The sequence below is a fragment of the Fundulus heteroclitus genome, chromosome 1, assembly GCF_011125445.2.
Source record: "Fundulus heteroclitus isolate FHET01 chromosome 1, MU-UCD_Fhet_4.1, whole genome shotgun sequence".
In the NCBI taxonomy this organism is placed as follows: Eukaryota; Metazoa; Chordata; class Actinopteri; order Cyprinodontiformes; family Fundulidae; genus Fundulus; species Fundulus heteroclitus.
Window position 1 is genome coordinate 3,427,495 of NC_046361.1, and position 21,535 is coordinate 3,449,029.

The window sequence follows — 21,535 nt, forward strand, 5'->3', positions numbered from 1 at the left end:
TTAAACTGGGTTTATGCAATTGTGGGGTTTCAAAACAATTATGTAATATGTCAAACAAAGGAGAAATACAATATAACAAGCTCCTTATTTTAGTATTTTCATCTAAATGACAATTGTTTTTAACTAAATCGTTCTTCTATAATTTTACTTTTTTCCACCTGCACCCTGTTTGTTACCAGTACCAGTGGAGGAGGTTGTTTATTCAGCCCTCAAATATTTCTGTTTTGATCGTGCTATTGACTCTCATGGTCATTTTAGCAAAGGTTTTACTCCGGATGCCCATATTGACGCAACACTCTACATTTTTCAGGGCTTGGGACTGACCCTTCAAGACTGCACTAAGGACAACTTAGGGAACATTTCATAAAAATAAACTGCAGAACAAAATAAACAAAAGATACATGTGAAAGAAAGATCATTGAGATCTTTCTCAGGATTACCTGTGTTATGCTGAGATCCAGCTATGGACTTCCAGGTCCCCTGATACATTTGCCTCAATCATCGATGTGTGGAATCATACAGCTCAGAGCAGAGCTGCTGGATCTAATATAATACAGTCTCATTACCATTTTCAGCATGTGGAACTTTCATTTAATTTCAAACCAAACTCCATTGTCAGAAATTTGATACATAAGACTGAATTGGATTTAAAAAAATACTTAACTAAAACCAATTTTAACACAAATAAATCACTTCAATTATCAGTAAATTGAAACAAGGCTAATGCAGCAATGGTACCAGCAAGCATTATAAAAATATTTATTTGGGTGTATTGTGGACGTGGCTCTTAGTAGCTCCCAGTTTACAGTCCATGGAGCAAATTATCAGGCGGGCAGAAGAATAGATCACTATGTTCTGAATGTGCACTGGACACCATAGCTTGTGACCTTTAAAATATCCTATCCACATCATCAGGTCTCACTGGAACATCTATCCTTAGTCACCACTGCAAGTCAATAACCTTATCCCCAAAAACAAGCTGTTATGGGGAGAAAGGCAATTTGTTTTTGCTGAATATCTCAGTAGATTTAATTTTTATCTGTTGATTGACTTTTGTGTGGTAAAACCAGAAATGGTTCCTCCATCAAACATTTTTTGCAAGTAGCGCAATATTGTGAAGGCACAGATAGAATTGCAAATAAAAATATGCACATCACATATTAACAATATTGTAAATATATAAACTATAAAGAAGAGGTCCATATGTATTCTTTAAAGTCTAACCATTCTGAAAGCAATAAATTGGCCAAACATATATTATATATTTCTATTATTTTGTCCACCTATATTTCTAAACGTCATTCTATTTTGTTCTGTTTCAGTTTAATGGTGTTGATTGAAAAAGTAATACCCCATGCTGTTTATGTCTCAGAAGCAACTCCCAATATTTTCACCACAACAACTATTTGAATGACATTAACTTTTATTTGGAAGGTTTCTCCTTTTGCTGTGGACATGCCATTATATTGATTTTTCTGAATGCTGAGCTTCCTATACTGTAAGTAAGGTCAACCTAAAAAGACTAATCATGGACCACAGGTTGTTTTCTTCTTTTCTTGAGTCTATATGTTCTAATAACTAAAGCGACTACCCTGTAAAAAATTGAAGGGGGGGGGGACCTCAGCCCCGATACTCAGGGGGTCTCTTATGATTTATCTTAGTTGTCAGTGGTTCGATTTTGCAGTGGCAAGATATGCTCTAACTTTTTGCATATAACACTGAAATTGCCATTTGTAATGTTGCACTTTTTTCTTGCCATGTTTGTGTTTTTGTGCCACCATGACTCCCCTGCCTTCTCCCTGCTCTAATCAGCCTCATTCAGCCCAGCTGTGTCAAGCCTGATTGTCTCCCTGCCTCACCTGATTGCTGCACTACTTAAACACACATCGTGGTTTTCTGCCATGTTTTTAAAAACAAAAGGTCCACAATAGATGCATCAGTTAGTTAGCAATGAGGTAGAAAAAACATACAAAAATCAAGGAGGTGATGGTACAGTAATTGGCTATTTTGATGTTGAAAAGGCATATGAATATGTGAAGAGATATGCTACTGAATAAACTAAACAGAATGGGTATGGGGGAAAGATGTATAACTGGATAATGGACTTTCTGACAGGCAGGAACATGAAGATCGAATATGAACAACTGTGGTTGTAACCAAGGAGTGGAGGACTGAATATGGTGATCAATAGCCTTTGGGATCCAATCTTTCAATATTTTGGTCAATATTTTGGTGGCCAATTACAGGGCAAAGTCAGTCTTTGCTGTGTTGCATGCATTGTTGAATATTCAGTTACTTTTATCATATACAATTTAGAATGTTTGTCGCCGCTAAAATTGTCCCTTGGCTGCAGCAATAGAGTTGACAAAGTGGCAGTAGTAAGCTTCTATAAAAGAGACTAACCTCTTCAGAAGCTGGGAGATATCAGTGGTCCTGATAGGGGCGATCCAAGAGTTCCGTTTGAGTGAACTGAATCACTGAATGAATGATCCACTTCAGGCAGGTTGGATTTGGGGCAGAGACAAAAAGGGAATCCGTTGACCAGGCTTGGGTCATACACAATAAGGCACACGTCAGGCAGAGGTTTCCAAAAGGGGCTAAGGCAGGAAGGCTTGGCCATTAGACGGTTCAGGTTTTCAATGTCCAGAATCAGAAGCCAACTGAAGACTCCAACAGGGACAAGGCAAACAGGCAAAATCCACTAGGAAAAACTGTTCAATCACAAGCAGGAAAACAAAGAACGCTGGATGACCTGCTTACACGAAAGTTTTCAAGGATCTGGTAGTTACACACTGGGAGAGGCTGAAATATATAGTGATCTCCCCAGGTGCAGCAACTCTGCTAAGTCAGAGCCTCTGCAGGTGCTCAGACCTGATTGCCAGAGTTGAGCTGAGCTGGCAGACAGTGATGCCATTGTCACTGCAGGCAGGAATTTCACAGACAGGATCAGGCAGAATCATTACAGATAAGGTGATAACTCGAGAACTTTGGGGGCAGAGGGGGTCGTGGGCAGGACGAGACATGAAGGCATCTGATTGGTTCTTTCCATTCGAACCAAATGGCAGGGATTGGTCAGAGTTTGTACAGTCCTGCAGCACTCACAGGTCTAATTTTTTTCATTCCCTTTTCTGAATATATAATGTATTGACTACTCTCAGGATGGAAGAACCATTTCACCCAGTATAAAAACAGGGCTTTTGAACAGCATTATCAGCTACAGCTTTACCATAATAATGTAATAATATAACAATGTCTACAATGTTTCATTGTAAAGTGATTTTTGTTTTGTCTTGTGGACCACAGGAAGACTAGTTCATCACACTTTTGGTGACAATTAATGGGGATCTTTTTAGCAATAAACAATAAACATAATGAAATCTTGATAAACACACTAAGTAAGTATTATGAGCAGTACAGGTCCATCAGGATGAGGAGTAGAGATGGTTAAACTGTTCTTAAAAGTTTAGGAAAAGCTGCTAAGAATGTGGAGAACTTGTCTCATCAGTGGGTGTTTGAAATATTAGCCAACTGGTGTTGTTACATAGTTATTGTTTTTTTTGTTTTTTTACCAAGAAATGCAATATAGACAGTGGAAACATCATATGGACAGTTTCTGGAGGAAGTATCAGAATTCAAATACTTGAGTTTATGGTTTATTTCCAAACACACTTGGAAAAGTCACAACTTGGATTGAGGCTGGTGACTCCAGCCTTTTTGTGAAACTTTTACCAGCTGGGTGTTCTTATTTTAGCACATTTAATAAGTCTGGCCACAAAGGTGGAATGGCGGTTGTCTACAACAAAGAGTAAAGCTTGTACTGCACAATCTACCCTCTCAAGCTTTGAGGTGAATTTGTTTGATGTGAATCGCATTGATCAGGTGCTGTGTGCTGTCATATATCACCTGCTGAAATATAGCATGGACTTTTTTGATAACTTTTCTGATTTTCTATCAGAAATAATGAATGACTATGTCCGAATCCTAATACTTGGAGATTTTACGATTGTTGTCCAGAGAAGCTGCTGGTGAAGAACTTTCTTAGCCTCAGTGACTCTTTTAACTTGTGACTGCTGCCACACATGAACATGGACACATTGGACCTTGTCCTTTCTCATCGGTTGTCTGTGACAGACATTTTAATCAGTGATAATACAAATTTTTATCATTTGCCTGTTAATGTTAGTTAATTTTAGTCTTTCCTGTGCTGCTGTTAAATCTCAGGTCTCTGCTCGATGCTGTACAGTTTTGAACCCTTTCACTGCTAGTCAGTTTTCTGTGGCCTTTGAACAGCTCAATGTCCCCTCTTACTTAAAAGCATAGCAGCTCAGTTGTTGGTTGATGTTTCCTGCAGACTTATCCTGGAATCTGCGGCCCCTATGAAAGTCAAGCACCCCAAAGCCAAAGCTGTGGCCTAGTTCAATGAAAAAACACTTGTTCGGCCAGGCGGGAGTGCCGCAGAGCGGAAGGAGATGGAAAAAGGATAAACTGGAGGTTTAGTTTCATATCTTGAAGAACTGCTGGTCTCATTTTAAGAACATTGTCAAAGAAGCTAAAGGTCCCATAAAATTAATTCATGTGAACTTTTTAAAAGTATTGACTCTATCCTCCCAAACATGATTACCTCGTCCTCAGTAAGTGAGGCAGCGTTGGAGGATCAATGTGCGCTTCTGTGCTTTTTGTGTCTTGTTGTGTCTCTGCTCTGTTTTCTGTAACCCCCAGTCGGTCAAGGCAGATGACCGTTTATACTGAGCCCGGTTCTGCTGGAGGTTTTTCCTTCCCGTTAATGGGGAGTTTTTCTTTCTGCTGTCGCTTCGTGCTTGCTCAGTATGAGGGATTGCTGCAGAGCCATGGACAATGCAGACGACTTTCCCTGTGGCTCTACGCTTCTCCAGGAGTGAATGCTGCTTGTCGAGACTTTGAAGCAATCAACTGGGTTCCCTTACATAGGAAATTTTTGACCAATCAGTACAATCTGACCCAGTCTGTATAATATGATTGAATTTGACTATGTAAAGTGCCTTGAGATGACATGTTTCATGAATTGGTGCTATATAAATAAAATTTAATTGAATTGAATTGTTCTTAAGGCGGCTGCACAGTGATGCAGTGGGTAGCACTTGTGCATTGGAGCAAGAGGGTTCTGGTTTCAAATCCAGCCCAGGGTCTTTCTGCATGGAGTTTGCATGTTCTCCCTGTGCATGCATGGGTTCTCTCCGGGTACTCCGGCTTCCTCCCAAAGTCCAAAAACATGACTGTTAGGTTAATTGGCTTCTTGAAATTGTCCTTAGGTGTGAGTGTGTGTGTGAAAGATTGTTTGTCCTGTTTGTCTCTGTGTTGCCCTGCGACAGACTGGCGACCTGTCCAGGGTGTACCCCGCCTCTCGCCCAGTGAACGCTGGAGATAGGCACCAGCAACCACCGCGACCCCATGAGGGATTAATTGATCATGGTATGTCATGCCTGGCTTAGCCTGGATTTACAAATTTGGCTTTTGTGAAAAAGGCCTTAGCTGGCTAAATACAGATAATTTTGGTTATTTTTATTAACTCCAGCCGGTGCTGTAGATGGATGGCATACTCTGATGAAGTTGCTTAATGTCGTACATCATAAGCAATTTAGTATGAAACGTTGATCATACAATGTGCATACACCAAACTTGACATTGTAACAAATATTATTAAATTAATGTTGTACAATGTTTCAAGGAGTTGTCTTATAAGATTCCTAAAATAGCACAGTGTAAGAAGGCCAAATAAACAGTGATGGCCTGGTAATGGGACCTTGCTTCATTTTATCTGTGTTTTTCCTTCATTTTGTCTTACTAAACAGCATAAATATGTCACACATAGCCCCTAAGCATATGCTAGTTTGTGCCTCCATTACGTCAGGTAAAACTAAAAGGTAAAATATTCTTTTTTTAGCTAAACCCTATCCAAGAAGGGACATTATCTCATCATCTGTCCCTTCATTCAAGGCAAGTCAAGGCAAGGCAAGTTTATTTATATAGCACTTCTTAGTAATAAGACGATTCAAAGTGCTCATGTCACCATCTTTTTAGTCTAAAAGGTTTTAAAGATAGCCATCTTCACTGACAGCTAATCAAAAGTCAATTACTGACAGCTAATCAAAACATTCTGAAAAAAAAAATATTAAAATGGTATTTTATCACAACTTTTGCTTCTGTTTGCATTGCGAACTGGTTGTTTGAACAAAATACAAATTATGTTGATTAGTGCTAAAGCTAATTTGACCTCATCCTAAATTCCTCAAAATAAACCATGGTTGTTAGACACACATGATCACACTGAATTGTGATATCACGGCATCATTTTAACGGCTCCTGCTTTCAGATGTATTATCTTTTCCTTTTTCCATACCTTTGGTCGTTTTTGGAAGAAATTTGTGTGTGTGTGTGTGTGTGTGTGTGTGTGTGTGTGTGTGTGTGTGTGTGTGTGTGTGTGTGTGTGTGTGTGTGTGTGTTTGTGTGCGTATGGACTGGAATGTTTTTTTCTTCTTTCTGCACTACTAATTTATTGGACAACTTTTTGGTGAATTAAAAAAATACTATTATTTTTTCTTTTCTTGGCTGCATTAGGGGAAATTACTTAAAGTAGTATCTCCAGAGGTTTGGCAAGACTTTCAAAGCACCTTTGAAAGTCACAGTTGGGGACAGTGTTAACACTTGAGTGTGGTACAGTGAAAGAAAATAGCATCCGAGACACTCAGAGCAAAACATCAAAGGAGCACACAATATTGCTTTTTCTGTCAAACTAATTGAATTGAGAGAAGAGGTCATTACAAAACCGAGTTGTGTAAAGAACGTGTGGGTGAGTAGCACTGACATAACGTAGCAGGGACTGACAGAATGTCATTAGTAAAATGTGTTTTACAGACACAAAGTTGCTGTTTTTGCAGTTTTGTAAATAAATATTTCAAATATTTAATTTTATTAATTTTGTGTAGATTCAATGTGTAGTGGTTGGAAATGGGCCTAAGTTTCGTCTAAATTGTGGATATAAAGTGAGAGAAGAATACTTTCAGTCTAAAACTGGAGGCTTTCTATCAGAGATCTAAATATGTCCAATTCGCAGTGATACCCATTGACATGCAGAGTAATCAGAGAACAGACTCAATGGATTACAAACCTTTCATTCTTACACAGTAAGCTATCACAATTAACAGTTCTGACTGAAAATAGTAAAAGTCAATTAGCTCAACATGCAGACTATAATTTTCTTTCAGAAATTGCAAATAAGAGACAGGATGCAGTGGAGGAGTGCAGATGTGTGTTTGTGAGCTCTCAGTAGGCTTTAGCTGCTGCATTTATTCTGACAGGTTCTCGTGACTTTGGACTGTATCTGAGAAGCGAAGCCATTAAGTACATTTTTGTATGGCCAACTACAATTTTCGACAAACAAAAGAAAACTATGGCTGAAACCTCAGGCTACCAGCACACTATATATATATATATATATATATATATATATATATATATATATATATATATATATATATATATATATTATTATTATTATTATTATTATTTTTTTATTATTTTTTTTTTTACTGCTCAAAAAAATAATTGGGAACAGTAAAATAACACATCCTGAATTAATGACATATTCATATTAAATAATTATAATAACCTATTGAGGTCTGGATTTGGAGCTACACTCAAAATTAAAGTGGAAAAACACACTACAGGCTGATCTAACTTTAAGGTCCTTAAAACAAGTCAAACTGAGGCTCAGTAGGGTGTGTGGCTTCCAAGTGCCTATATGACCTCCCTACAATGCCTGGGCATGCTCCTGATGAGGTGGCAGATGTACTCCTGAGGGATCTCCTCCCAGAACTGGACTAACACATCCACCAACTCCTGGACAGTCTGTGGTGCAACGTGGCAATGGTAGATGGAGCGAACTGCTGACACACTCCAGCAACATAATGTCTAGCATTGTCTTGCATTATGAGGAATCACGGGCCAACTGCACCAGCATATGGTCTCACAATGGATCTGAAGATCTCATCTTTGTACCTAATGACAGTCAGACTACCTCTGGCGAGCACATGAAGGGCTGTGCGGCCTCCCAAAGAAATGCCATCCCACACTATGACTGACCCATTGCCAAACCAGGTCGTGCTGGAGGATGTTGCAGGCAGCAGAATGTTCTCCACAGCGTCTCCAGACTCTGTCACATCTGTCACATGTGCTCAGTATCAACCTGCTTTCATCTTTGAAGAGGACAGGGTGCTAGTGGCAAATCACTTATTTTTATTGGAACAGATATCCAAAGGATGAACTTCATCTCTAGTCTATAAACTAGAATTTTGACTTTGGGCTGACATCCTTGATGTGACAGAGGATAAAATCTTAATCATCTTCCCTTGTCAGAGCGTAATAGGATCAGAGAAGCTTTGAGTTTGGTGTGACATGCAGAATTCTGAGTAGATATCTGACTCCTTAAATTCAGTGCAGCTTCAGGACCTTTTCATTTATACAATGCTGTCCATTTCTACAGATTTCCTAAATTTCACAAAAGAAGTCACCTCAGGGTTTTATGTAGCAAAGGTAGATGGCTTTAATTCAAATCTAGGAACATTAAGTCCAATACATTAATTCAGTACATTAATAAAGTAAAAAAATAACCATGCAGAAAAGACAAATAAAAACATGTAATCACATCATTCCCTTTCATTCCACACTGAGACAGTGAGCAGGGGGAAGGAAAATATTTTTTTTTTATCAGAAATACATCTAGAGTTATGCCAGAAGAAGGTCAAATGATGCCTTCACTTGAGAACAGGAAAGAAAAACACAAAACTAGGAATACTTGCAAAAGGAAAGAAAAATAAAACTAAAATATGCAAAGTTAGTGAAAGATTTTGGATAGTTCCTCTTTAATAACAACAGATCTACAGTTTGATATTGCTAGCAAAACATTTTGACCAGAGATGCACAGAGAAGCTGTCCGGCGACAACAATCAGCTCATTTTAAGGTTAGCCATTTTCAGTAGCTGTAAGATGTTTCAAAATGAAGTCATAAGAAGCCAAAAAGGTGTAAGAAAATAAAGGGAAACATTTTCAGCACAGGCATGACAGCTGAGGCTCAGCAGTAAGCTTCTTTTCAACAAGAAGTGAGACTGCAGAGGATAACAGAAAGAGTCCATATATTACAAAGAATAGGTGAAACTTCCAGCTCAATAGGTGAAACTTCCAGCTCAATTATAAATAGTGGCTTTTAGTTATAGTTTTTATAACCCTACCATATGCACTTTTGTACAATGTGTTGGGTATTTTAGCCTGTAGAATATGTCATACCTTTCAATTATTTTTATTAACTAAAGCATTGATTCAGTTAGCTAATAAGTGTTCAAGCAGAGGAATAAAGCATAATTGTGTGCATTGTCTTATTTGGTGGTGAATGTTCCTCTGTGAGGAGTGTGTTCTGTAACATGAAGGAGGCACAGTTTAATGAATTCTATTTGTTTCACTTGGTTTCTTCAGTGTTTGCAATCGTTGCCAGGCGAACAGGCAGACGATCGTTGCCAGGCGAACAGGCAGACCACTGTTTCCCAGGGAGAGTAATCAACGAAGCGATGAGACACTCAGGAGGAGGAGGTAAGTGCAACTGTGCGGAAGCCTTCCACCACACTTCCAGCAGCTTGAAAGGGATGAGGGGAATCCTCAGTGCTGCTTGAGAAGCAGGATAACTAAAGCAAAGAGAAGCAATGGGTAAGTAAATGAATGCAGGAAACAAAGCAGGCAACAAGTAGACCTAAATATCACGAGTATATCCAAGTAATCTGGTGAGCTTCTTCTTTGGTGTTTTACGGCAGATTGCTACCAATTTGTTGCATTACTGCTGCTGAGACTGAATCCCAGACCTACATTTTTAAATTCCATCAAATAACCTTTAAAAACATTACACTAAATCTCCACCAGACATGGGTAGCAACTAGATGTATTTATACATTTACACTACCAGTCAAAGTTTGGACTCACTTTTGTCGTTCAATTGCTTTTCCTTATTTTTATGACTTTTTGGATAACAGTTACATAGTAAAGACATCTAAACTATGTCACAAAAGTTTTTAGAATTATGCATCAAACTCAAAATTGTAAAATAAAATAATATTTTTTTTTAAAATAACTCAGATAACTCAATAACTTTCTTGAGGATAGTCACCAAAAATTGTTTTCCAATTTCACAGAGGTAGTAATAAAAATAAAGATAAACAATTGAATGAGAAGGTGAGTCCATAGTTTTGACTAGTAGTGTAGTTGAGCAGCTTTTTGCACAAAATGTACTTTTGGTGGTACTTGTATTGCATTGTAGTGTTTACTTTTACTGGAGTAAAAGTAAAAACTACCAAATCAGATAACTATGAATGTGGTGCAAAAATATTTTGACACATTCTTTTTTTTTGGAATTTGTAGTCAATGAAACATGTCATGCCATGTGTAAGCCAGTTTTGGCTGGACAGGCTAGTTGCAGCGGCAGACATCTATTATGTTATTGCTAATGAACTTAGAAGTGTTGTGGATTTGGCAGATGCTAACCCAACCAAAAAGCATGAGTTTTCCCCAAAGAGCCACTCCCTCCTCATTTGCATAATGATGCAGAAATGTATACTGAAATGTTAAAAATAACAGGCAGAAATGTTAAAAGGACAGGCAAAAATAAATAGCGATGAAGAAATAAATAGGATAAAGAAATACAAAGGATAAAACAGGCTAACAATAATTACATTTAATAACTAAGTGATTGATAAAGTTGAAAATTATAATCTATAAAATGTGAATAAATAAGGTTATTATTACAAAGGTGAGAAAATAAAGAAACTAATTAAAAGAGATACATACATTTTGTCAGGATTCTCTGTGCTGCTCTACTCTAACTCTATTCCACAGGTGTGTCTGGTTGGCTGAGGAGGCGTGGCCCACACCTGCAGCTCGTTGCAGGCGGCTTCCTCTGGCTTCTTAAGCAGAGCGCTGACAGATGGAAGACGCCAGAGCCTTAACCAGTCGTGATTTTTGTGCTTGGATGCACTCACCCGTCTTGACGTCTCGTTCCGAAGAAACAGACCAGCAGAACCGCCTGCTCAGATTTTGCTCTGGCGCTCCCCTCATACTTCCTGGATGTTACCCAGCGAGGCCTGAGTTTCCCTCTCCCGGTTCCTGCTGGTTCTGCATTCACTCTGGTCAATCCATCTGTCAACCGTTGCCGACGAGGTTCGCTCAGGATCCCTCGCCAGTTACATCAGCCGTCCTCAGCCACCAGCCGCCTAACTCCAGCTGAGTAGAATCATAGAGTATTCCCGACGCTACTTCTTCCCGGTTAGGTCCGCCCGGCTAAATGGTAAGCAGCGCACTTCTAGCAATTCCCCTGGTTCAACTTTCAGAGTTTCTGACTTCCTCTTTCTTACAGACTCGCCAGCCTTGACGTTCTGACCCAGCCGACTCACCCGTAGTCCCGTCCTTAGATCTGCCTGTTTCTTAAAATAAACATCTTAAAACTGTGCTTTGCCTCCCGATCGTATCTGCATGTGGGCTCGTCACCTGAAAACCATGACACATTTATGACTTAAATGTATGTGTAACGCTTTTGTGCAAGAAACATTTAAGCAAGACATGGCGTTGTGTTTAAAAAGGTTTATTATAAAAGAATGTAAATGACAGGCAGTTCTGGTGATACAAGAAAGACTTGTAAGTCTTTCCTGCACTTGTACTGGCTCAAGACGAGGCAGCAGAAAGTCCAAAGGGGCTAGGTAAAATCCAAAACACAGAAGCAGTCCAGGATGTGACCAGATAAAGCAAGCCGATGGCTCACCAGAACGGGCAGAGCAGGCAGCAGGACCGCACAGGAACACAGAGCAAAAGACAATGATGCACATAGAAACTGGCAACCAAACATCAGGGAGGGCAGGTCGTAAGCAGAAACACAAGGTCTGGCAGGGTGAGCATGCAAGCACTGGGAGCAACATACAGGCAGTGCGGGCGAGAAGTGACGAGATAGCAGGGGATGACTGTGGGAGGCAAGATTAAATAGGATCAGTCACAAGTAGGGCTTTCAGTTTAGCACGCAAACTTTGTTAGAACATAACGCCAACATTTTTTTTGACGCACATTAATCGCGTTAATGTTTTTTTCCCCGCAGCGTTCTCCGGACTGTGTTTTTTTTTTTTCTACCCTCGGCACTTTCCATAGTTCCAAGAATGCTAGAGACTGTAGCAAAACAGACCCACTCACTGTTGCCAAGTCCACTTATTTCATGTGACTTTGGGCTTCTTTTTTATGACGTTGCTTGTAAATTTCACGAGCATTTTTTTTGCGCTTGTTTCTGAAAGTGAAGTCGCTTATTTGGGCTCTAAAATAAGTGCCGCTGCCACACTACAGACACAGTGAGTATAACTGCTGAAATCAGATTACACGGTGCAGATTACCATTTTGAGCAGAGATTAGTTCTGAATATGAGTTTTTACACGCTGATAACATTGCAGAAACCCAACCCATAAACCATACTTTAATGCTAATTGAATTGTTGTCTTTGTATTTGACAAACTGAGGCTGAATCACATTGCCAAATAAAGTACCCTGGAGTTGTATGCTACAATTCTCTTTCAAGGGTATTAAGCTCCTCGCCCAGTTGTAAGCAAAGTGTAACACTCTGGAATGACCAGGAATTTAAAACCTTTTTCCAGGCTTTAAAAAAAACTGTGTATGAATGTGGATATAAACAGCATGCAAAATTATACAAATAAATTATTGTTGTTGGTGTGAAAGCTCAGGATTAGATGTGTGTGTGTGTGAGAGAGTGAAAAAATTTTATAAAACTTGTGACTTTATTGAAATGTAAAATTAGTATTACTTTATATGTAAATGCGTAAAACCATGTCTATCTTTGTTTAAGAGGCGAATAAATATTTCAGCATGAAAACAGGTATTTATTTACGCATTTGTTTAAACCTTGTGTAAACATCAGGGTGTCATGATTAGTGATTTAGCCATTATAGACCAGAGTTTAACATTTTATGGCACAAGGATGTTTTCATTCCAATTCCGAAAAGTGCTTCAAAATAAAATACCGAAATATCTTTTGTACAAGCATGTTTTTTACTAGTGTCACTTATTGCAAAAAATGCATATTAAAATGCCCTCATAGGCTTTTACACTTTCAGAAATAAAAAGATAAAAATGCAATTAATTTGAGATTAACCTCGATTTAACTGTTGAAATTATGCGATTGAAATTTTTAATTGTTTGACAGCACTAGTCACAAGTGCAGGGACTTGGACAATATTCCCTTGAAACTGCGTGCACGCGCAATCGTGCACAGCATCTGGATTCAGCACACACACCAAATCTATACTGTGCAGTAAATAAAATCCAAGCTGATCTGTAAACAAAATAATAATAAACCAAGTTATTTTGCACCAAACACTGCTTTATAGCAGGGGGAGTGCTGGTCGAGTGGTTAGAGCAGCGCGCTTGCGCTCTGAGAAGGATGCAAGTACCCGGTTTGATCCCAACTGCCTGCATTCAGGGTCCCTGAGCAAGACCCTCAACCCCCGACTGCTCCCCGGGCGTCCCACAGTGGCAGCCCACTGCTCACCAACGGGGATGGGTTAAGATGCAGAAGTGAATTTCTCCATTGTGAGATCAATAAAGTTCAATTATTATTATTATTATAACACATCTTGTTTCTTTATAATTTTGTACTATTGATATGTAAAGTTATAAGCTCATTCTACTGGAGATGAAAATAGCTTCCTGAAAAGATTAGTGAAGCTTATTATTCTGGTAACACGTGGATTCTAATGTAAACATGACACAATTAGTGACAGTTCTAGTAGGTAAATTATTAATACTGTGTTTTGAGTAATCAGCTTTAGCAAATGTATTATTTGAGTACTTTACATATTCCTTTATCACAGCATCTCTAAAGTATGAGAACAAATTTCCTCTCTTTTAAAAAGACACAACAGGTTGTTAGGACTGTCAATATAGAACCTAATATGCCAGCTGTCCTGTTACCCTCTCAAAAAATGTAAACAAACAAATTTAGCAAGGTTCTTTTGTTTCTCTTTTTTCTTTTTTTTTCGTATGAGTGGCTGTGTGTACTTATTCATCACATGAGATTACTCTATTGCTGTTAACCCCAGTAAGAATACAGCACTGAACCATGTGCTATGATAACTGTATCTTTAAGGTTAAGAGCAAAAGCAAACAAACAAAATGGCCTTAAAATGGTCCGTTTAATATTCAGATAGTTATAATTGATTAAATGCTGATGCCTGTGCCTGCCAAGAACATTAGACTGGGTTTAGCGAGCGACCACCCCAAGACGGCGGCCATTAGGCAATAGCGGCCCATTCTTACTTACCTTGTGTAATCAAGGGCCAGTTTACCACACAGTAAGCTCTTGACTGAAACATTAAACAGCGCTCAGCATTCGAACACGTATCTGACAAATATATACTCTAAATACTAATACTAAATACTCTTGTATATCCAGAAATTATACCTTAAGTTATGTAGCATGTTAAAGGGTTTTACAGCCGGTCTGGAATCTTGGTAGAACCCTGACATCCTCTGGCACCCTGGCATCTTGATGGCACCCAATGACCACGGAAGTGTGTTTTCACATGATTTTATTTTTTATATATCACCACATTTGTTTTTGTCATCACGAGTCAAACCACTCAAACAAACAGTCACCTTATAATTTGTTTATTAAATTGTTTAAAAATTGTTTATTAAATTATATAAATTTAGCACATTGTTAATTGAAAGTAAATATAGGACAGACATTAAATAACCCCAATGACAAACCATCACACAGTGAGAATTGTTGAAAGAGTCAATTCACGATTGATGTGACACTTATTTCACAGAGAATTAAACTGTTTTCTCACACTTCACTCATTCAAAACAAAGGGGAGGGGGGGGGGGCATTGATTCACATGTTTAACTGTACTCAACTAAAGCAGTAATTGGCTACATTCAACATATGCAATTAATGATGGGATGGTGGGAGTTATTGAAATAACTTATATGTCCATTCATCTTTTTGCCAGCATTTGGCTCCACTCATCCTTCTAAAAATGAGTTGACACAGATTTTCTTGTAGGTGTATAATTTGTGCCAACCTCACTTTATATTAATCATATATGCTATATTTACATTTTAAATTGAAGTAAAGGTGTCGTTATTTAAGTGAAGAAATGTGCCGTAGCCCTAACAGTGTTGGGGGGGGGGGGTATATGAATGGAAAATTAGAGCTGAAAGACCCAAAATTTGATACCAAGTAAATTATTGCTTTCATTCTGTGTAGTTCTTTTATTATTCTTGTGGGTCTCTGACCATGGTACACCATTTAACTCGTCAATAGATTAGTGCAAGAGTAACATTCCTGATAGCACAACATACAGCTGCCTCTGAAAGATTTTCTGCGTCTCCTGTTATTAAAAAGCTGCCGTTTGCATAAAAACGAACAGCAGAAGGAAGAAATTGTTCAGAACTGAGAAATCATTGACAGTGGCGGAAAACGGGAACGCTTGAAAATATATTAATCCAGAAATTATAAGACATTTAATTGTGCTCTGATTAGCCTCTTCCGGCAGAGATTTCTGTGATATATGTGCGCTTCAGCATACAGACTCTTTCAGAAAAAGACACATCTTTCCTGAGACTTCCTTGTGCAGATCTTAGCTAAAATTAAGGAAAAACTCAGAGTTTGCCCAAACAACTCTGCTCGGTAGCAGAGTTGTTTCATGGTGTAATTTGTTGTAATAATTTGACTCAGGGTCAAGGCTTCTAAGCTTTCTGAAATGGAAAAGCCAGGGTATGCAGGAATTTACCCCAGAAATCACCGTGAATATCCACTAACCCAGCTTTGTGAAATGGGGCCCAGCTGCATGTTAACTGTTTGTGTGGTTGTGTGGGATCTGCTTATCTGACGCCTTAAGTGCCGTTTTTCAACCAATTTGTGCTTTGGGGTTTCATCAATTTGGTTGTATTTGAACGCTGTTGCTCCGCTAGCGTTGTCAGCTGCATTTGTCCTTTGCAGTGCACGGATTCAGCTGGTTTCTGACCAGCCTTCTTGTTCTACCTTCACACTTTATCAAGTCTGACGACCATAAACCACTTTACACTGGTCAGTCATTCACCCATTCATGCACACACTCACATCCTGATGGTGGTGAGCTGTTTGTAGCCACAGCTGCCCTGGAGCAGGCTGACAGAAGAGAGGCTGCACAGTACCACATGCTTGTGCTAAATCTTACTGCAGAAAATGTAAATAACTTAATGCCAATAAAATTAGAACTCTGAAAGATGTACCTGTCTCTCAGTTCTTCATTAGTAGGACCCCTACTCTGAAATAAAACATACTATACAGAACTTAAAGAAATCCAAAATTTTTGTCTTTTTTTATGTAATTGGACATAAAAAAGTTAGCTAGCAGCTGTTCTTTCAGGTAGCTAGCTAGCTTTAAACTTGCGCCATCTACTGTCGGGACTCGGAAGTGGGTATTAGTTTACTTTAACCGCTTTGAGCAGAAAAGGTAATAATACTCTTTAAAAACAAACAAAAAAATTTATTTACAAATGTGAAGGACACAAGACATGTATTAAAATAAATCCATAATATTCAGGGGTTAAAGCAAAAATAATCAATTTGACTGAAAATTTTTCTAGTCAGCCCATATATTCCCGGGCCGTGGACGTCATGCCACCTTAGTAACCTCATTTGCTTATTGTAACAAGTCCACTTTAACCAAATCTGGTAGTTCCATTGACAATTCCTGTATCTCTCCCATCTTTCAGCTTCAGAGCCTTGGCGCCGTCAAGGACAGCCCTCTGCATAATCTCCTTCACTTTCCACATCCATAACATCACCTGGTTAACTTTCATATTTACAGCATCAAGCAAGTTCTTCCTTCACACTTTTGCCAAACTGGTCCACAGTCCACTCACCTTTCCACTTTACAATTTCAAAACCCTCCATAAACTGCAACTAATTCAAAATACAGCAGCTTGCATCATTACATCATCTTCTTCACACCTGTACATTAACTCCACTGTCACATTCAATAGAAATCAATCCCATGATCATACAAGGCCAACAACAGCCATGGACAAAGAGGGACACAAAACCAACACGACACAGATCGTACATTACAATAATCAATCTCTGCTTTGCCCGTTACTGCATTAACTTTTTTTTTAAGTTTATAAAAACGGTTATATTTTAGCCCAGTGACATGTCCAGGAAGGACTCTGTGTCCCCACCTCTCGCTCATTGACTGCTGGAGAGTCACCAGCTCCTCCACGACCCTGTGTTACGTCAAGCCGCATTTTCCAATCAGATACAGCATGGCGTAACACCTGTACAGAAAAGCAGGTATAGAAAATCTATGGATGGGAGGTTCCAGTTTTAATAATAAAATTTGCTTAAAGTTTATCAGAAAAAAAATTTAATTTGCTTTCAAAAAACATTTAAAAAAATTATTAAACTTCTGTTAAGTTAAATATTGTTTAAAGTAATCTTGGCTGGTTTAGCTCGTCTGTCTGGCAGGTGTTTTGGGTTGGAGTAAAATGAGTCCATAGATTCACAGGAGTCTATTTAACATGTTTCTGGCGCGACTTGCTTCACATCACGCTCCACTCCGTGTAAAAATAACAAATAACTACAAAAACTCTCAGAATCGCCTGTCTCTGGTCTCACGCAGTTAGAACCCATTCTCCAGTCCATGTTGTAGCTGCAGTTTATTTGTTTATTTTTGATGTTGTTTCCTTAATAATCTGTATGCATCAAAATCCTTGTGATTTTATTTAACGAGTGTCCTGGTTCAGCTCCTCATGAGGTGGAGGCTGCTGCATGCTGACTGACAGCCGCTCTGGCTGCAGCTCTGCCTTCTTTGCTACAGAAAGGCGCGTCATGCTAAATTAGCTGAGCTAGAGCGTTACTCTTTCAGTTTTAAATAAAACATAACAGTGATTCATGAGGAGATCCCTGGTTAGTCGCTGTGTTTATCAGCTAAATAACTGGAAGCCAGTGAATAAACGCTGACAGGCGACATGGCCACATGTGGAAATAATTCATTAATTAGCTGCAGGAGCAGCAACAGACATACTTACCAAGGGAAGTTGTTGTCAGCTGTTCTATCTGCTGAACTTTCTGACCTGCTGGTTTACATAAATCCAAAGAAAATCTTTGACCACGGCTACTTTCATTCATGCATCTGTGGTCAGTTTGAGATGTTCTTCCAAAAGTTAAAATGATTAAACCATTAAATCTCAGATGGGAGACCTCCGCGTTGCAAAGACCCGCCCTACTCTCTTTCTGATTGGCTAATGTCCTGGCTCTGCCAGATTTTATTGGTTGAGCGGAGCTTCTGTTTAAAATCTTGAATAAAAAGTCTACACGGTACATTTTGCGCTCATTTTCCAAATGATGGAAATCTGTCGCAGCGACGGAGAACTTTAACCCCTGATATTATTACTTATTCAGATCAGAGGGGAGAGGAATGTTTCCCCCCCAGGGATAAAATATGAATGACCAGAGGGGGGGCGGGGGGGGACATCACAACCAGAGGGGGGGGGGAATCCCCCCCATCCCCCCCAGCAAATCGCACCCTGCGTGCAACGTTGCTCACAGAGGTCAACTGAATGCACTGAGTCTGTGTGTTTGCTCAGACACATGAAAAATTAGGGGGAACATTGGCCACTACTCCTCTCCCCCAGCAAATCCAGACCAAAAGAAGATTTGCTTGTACTGTACTGTATGTTGACCTAACAGCAGTTTATGAAGCAGTTATATTATTTACACTTTTCCAGGACGCTGCTGTTTTACATTTATTTTGTTGTTTTGCTGTTTTTTTTTACACAGTAAGAACTAATGCATCATCTCAATAACTGAAAACTTGGCAGTGAACTAACCTATCTCTATGTTATTACAGCAAGGAGGAAGCAGGACCATCAGGTACAGAAAGGACCGTGCATCCAACCACTTTGGTAGAGGCCTCCTCTTCTTCTTCAAGGTGAGAAGTCCAGTCTGCATACCATTGTGGTTAGAAAATAAATAAGTCATTATATGATTAGTATTATATTACCAAGGTTATCATCAGATGCAACTTTAGTACTAGCCTGCCATTTAGATAAGCACAGTCAAATTTAATTATCAAAATATGTATTTGTTTCCCCAGTGACAACAGCGCAGCAGAAGATGTGGAGTATCAGCCACCTGCCCATCGTCTACAGACTGCTCCAAGCCCCGTGAAGAGCACGGTTGCCTCTGCCCCAAGAGGCAACTGTTTTAATTCCAATTAGTCTAATCTAAATCTAATGTTGATTGATTTTATCGATCGACTAACAATTAATTGATAAGTGTCCATTTTCTAAGAAACAGAGTTTTCTCTTCTATCAAGAGGGTCTTTCCATAACATGAGGGGCTAATTGTTTTTTACAGTATCTTTAATTTCAAAAGAGGCACATCATTATATTTTCACAATTTATTGTGCTACATGTATTAAATATTGACTGAGTAAACAAAAATTCAGGTTTTCTCAGAATCAGAATGCCTTTTATTGTAATTATACATTTGTACAACGAGATTAAAGCGAACCCCAAGTAGTGCAGAATTATCAAATATCAAAAATATATACAGTGTAAATATTAAGAGGTAAGGCGTGTGCAGACCTTAGGTTTTATGTACTTTGCAAAAATAAAATATATTGTTTTATAAATTGTTAAATATATGTGTATAAATACATCACATTGTAGGATATAAACTGTAAATGTTGCACATTGTAAAATGGATGGATGGGATAATCTGACATATTTTTTTAACTTGGGCATAGTCATAAAACATAACAAAACAGAAACTTAAGGTTATGGATATAACCCCGGTTCTCTGATTAGCATGAGTGAGTGTCTCACTATGGGGAACGCCTCCTGCGTGACCTCATCAGAAGCTCAAATGACATTACGCCAGCCCCGATTGGCTGGCAAAAGTGACAGTCTATGTCAGGAGGGGATGGGACCCTCCTCCTATATAATAGGCCGACATAGCTTCACTCGTCATTCAAAACAAGCTCACCTCTTCCTCGCTTCATAGCAAGGAGGGTGGTCTGGTGAGACACTCACTCATGCTAATCAGAGAACCGGGGTTATATCCATAACCTTAAGTTCTCTTTCATAGCATTCGTTTCGTGTCTCACTATGGGGAAAATACTGACTCCCGGATTGCCAGACATGCCTGTCAAGATGACAACTGTCCCCACTGATGCTTCACTCTGGAGAAGCTGCACTCAGAGAAGAACCAGTACTGAGGACCGAATGTGCCATAGTTGGAGCCGTGACATCCAAACTATAGAATCTAGCAAATGTGTGGGGTGACGCCCAGCATGCAGCTGAACACACCTCTTGAATAGAGACTCCCCTAAAAAGAGCCCAGGAGGTTGCTAGACCTCTAGTGGAATGTGCCCGGAGACCAGCAGGAGGCTGGAGGCCCTTGCTTGTGTATGCAAGTGCAATAGCCCCCACTATCCAGTGGGAAAGGCGCTGCTTAGACACCGGCTTTCCCATGTGTGGTTTCGCCCACGACACAAACAGCTGGTCACCCTGTCTAAAACCACTCGTTCTGTCCAGATAGATCAGCAATGCGCGAACTGGACAGAGAGTGTGTAGACGCCTTTGCTCCTCAGAGGAGAAAGGCGGAGGGTAAAAAGCATCCAGTATTATGGGGGAGCACGAGCCAACCACCTTTGGAATAAAGGCCGGGTTAGGCCGCAGACTGACCCTAGCATTCCCTTTAGAAAACTTGATGCATGCTCGATGTGTAGAGAGTGCATGAATCTCACCTATGCGCTTAGCTGAGGCCAAAGCGAGCAATAAGGCAGTCTTCAGGGACAACGGTTTCAACTCTGCTTGTTCCAGGGGTTCAATCGGGGAACAAGAGAGCGCATCCAGTACCGTGGGAAGATCCCAGGATGGCGCCAATGGTCTAGATGTAGGCAACATACGACGTGCTCCTTTCATGAATCGGCACACCAAAGGATGTTGACCCACTGTCTTTCCTTCAAAGCCAATATGGCAAGCAGAAATAGCCGCCAGGTACACCTTGATGGTTGAGAAAGCTTTACGCTTTTCAATAAGGTCCTGTAGGAAAGACAGAACCACTGTCACAGAGCACTGAAAAGGTACAGCCTGTGACCCTGCGCACCAATTCTCAAACACGCGCCACTTGTTATCATACAGTGACCGAGTTGAGGGGGCTCTGGCACACTGAATAGTGTTAATAACGCTATTAGGGAGCTCCACCGTGTTCAGGTTGAACCACTCACGGGCCAGGCCCACAGAGCTAGCCTCTCTGGGTGGGGGTGGAATATTTCCCCCCGTGCCTGAGACAGTAAATCTCTGCGTAGTGGTAACGGCCAAGGTGGGCTGGAGAGAAGTTGAAAAATCTCTGCCAGCCAGTGCTTTCCTTGCCAACGTGGGGCTATCAGGATCATAGTCAGACCCCCTTCCCTCAC

At 39.7% G+C, this 21,535-nt stretch overlaps 1 long non-coding RNA gene across 1 annotated transcript; it reads left to right on the forward strand.

Annotated features, from left to right (window-relative positions):
* The first annotated feature begins 9,611 nt into the window (after positions 1–9,611).
* LOC118562788 lies at positions 9,612–19,298 on the forward strand. The gene is made up of 3 exons (XR_004930808.1): positions 9,612–9,732; positions 18,962–19,042; positions 19,208–19,298. It is a non-coding gene; the product is annotated as an uncharacterized LOC118562788 (long non-coding RNA).
* Positions 19,299–21,535: the final 2,237 nt, after the last annotated feature.